Source organism: Apteryx rowi, unplaced genomic scaffold (assembly GCF_003343035.1).
Source record: "Apteryx rowi isolate R43461 unplaced genomic scaffold, aptRow1 scaffold_164, whole genome shotgun sequence".
Lineage (NCBI taxonomy): Eukaryota > Metazoa > Chordata > Aves > Apterygiformes > Apterygidae > Apteryx > Apteryx rowi.
In genome coordinates, this window is record NW_020447908.1 from 455,333 (window position 1) to 457,306 (window position 1,974).

At 45.5% G+C, this 1,974-nt stretch overlaps 1 protein-coding gene across 1 annotated transcript in view; it reads left to right on the forward strand.

Annotated features, from left to right (window-relative positions):
• Positions 1-1,426: 1,426 nt before the first annotated feature.
• EPC1 (enhancer of polycomb homolog 1) overlaps positions 1,427-1,974 on the forward strand; it is a 67,880-nt gene continuing 67,332 nt past the window's right edge. Inside the window, exon 1 of the mRNA XM_026060040.1 lies at positions 1,427-1,500. The gene's annotated coding sequence lies outside the window, so the exon portion shown is untranslated. The remainder of the gene's footprint in view (positions 1,501-1,974) is intronic.

A 1,974-nucleotide genomic window follows, 5' to 3' on the forward strand; every position in this document is an offset into this window, starting at 1 on the left:
ATTTTCTTCATCAAATCCCACCTTCAGTCTTCTTTGCCGTGGTGTACACACAGAAACAAGTGTTCGGCTGATGGCGTGCTGGAAACAGGCCTTTCCTGCTGATCAATACCCTCTCATTGTTTCCCTCATCTGCCTGTAGCCATCTGTTGTCTTTTGTCTTATACTTTTAAGCTCTTCAGGGCAGGAATTATCTTCTTGCCCTATATTTCTATATGGTATACCATCGTAATCATAGTCCCGTATTAAGACTGCCAGATACCACGATGATGCAAACAAGCAATAATAGTGACAAAATTTGCTTGAAGTTCATTGCAGATAAACGTTTGGAATTAAAGACCTAGAAAGAAGAGGTGGTTCAGGAAAAAAATCACCAATTTCACTGATTTTTCAGTGCCTCTGAAGAAGGTTTAGAATAGCAGTGGATGGGAATATTAATTCATATCTTTTTATATAGCAGTGGATCAGGCTCCGCAGGTCTGACAGCCTGTCTCCATTGTAACTCTTACTAAAGGCAGTAAAGAGACTCCCATGAGAAATGAATCAGGCCCTGTGGAGCCCGGGAAACTGTATACTAGAGGAGCTGTGCTACTGCCTAGCATGATTAGGTGGCTCAGACACAGGAGTACACAGTGACATTTTTATGATCCACTCTAATTTAAATATGCCATATTTTCCTGTTTATTTTTTAAAGAATGAATGTCGAAAAAGTTAACGGCTCCCAAACTGCACAAGGTCATAAAAAATACGAGATGATCCAAGATTATTTCCACAGAAACCATAATTCAGCCGGTTTACTTTGAACAACAAGCACAAAAATAAATATTACAAAATGACTATTTACATTCAAGAGGCCTAAATGGCAGTTTCTGCCGAGGATCCTCATTTGAATGCCCTGTTTGTGTCTACATGCTCATTTGCAACACTATAATATGTTACGGGGGTAATTTTATCTTGCCCTGAGCACTAAGTGTGAGAATTTGCCTGCGTTTCCACAGCACAGCTACAGCAGTGACTACCTGACTCAGCTCACAAACTAGAGGCACAGCATCAAATTTCCCAACCCACTTAATTTGAAAGCCTGCCAAGATAGGTGAAAGACCTTATAAATATGTAAAGCAGGAAGTTCAAATTACACAGTGATATAAATTTGCAGCGATGGATGTCCTTTGCAAAACAATAAAAGCCCTCGAGAAAGGCCGGCGTCACTAAAGCGGCCGCGATGCCCGCGGCGCGCAGCGGCGGCGCGCGGAGTTTAGCCGCGGCATTGTACTTTTCATGCTGATTTTATTTTGGATTTCTACCACTTCCTGGAGGCCAGGGGGAGGCACAGTGGGAGGAACCAAAAAACTCGGTGCCACAGCCATTTTGTTTGTGGGCAGCATGGTAGAATTCTGTCAGTCAGTATAAGGAGGGGTTTTTAAACCAGTATTTATAGAAAAACTATTCCTGCCGTAACGGATGTATCTGTTGAATTTAGTATTAATTTAGTTCTTTCGTAAGGTAGGTATTTATCTTTGTAAGTAAATCGAGTATTGGTTGGGATTCAAGCCTCCCAGTTTCAGGGAATCCTGGATTTTGTTTCAGGCATGACTGGCTCTTTTAGCTGCTGCGAGGTTGCCGAGCTGCAGCGAGGCTGGTGTGCTGGCGTGGGGGCGCCTGGTGCCGCGGGGGGCGAAGGGATGCGCTTAGCGGTAGAAACTTGCTTCAGGGGCTGGAGGGGGGGGAGGGAAAATGGCAAAGTCGCCGAATTATTTTCTCCAGCTGTCTTTATTTATTCATTCTCAGGAGCCGGCTGCTCTCATTGAAGGGAGAAAAGGGGGGGGGGGGTGAAGCGAGCCGTAGTTTTGCAGTGTCACCGAAAACCAGCKCTAGACTTTGGTCCTGTGCGTTTGAAAGGCGGGTGTAAAATGGCACGCTGCATTTTTCCAGGCGGCGGCGGGGGGAGCGGGCGGGGTCGGTGGGGCCGCCGCCCGC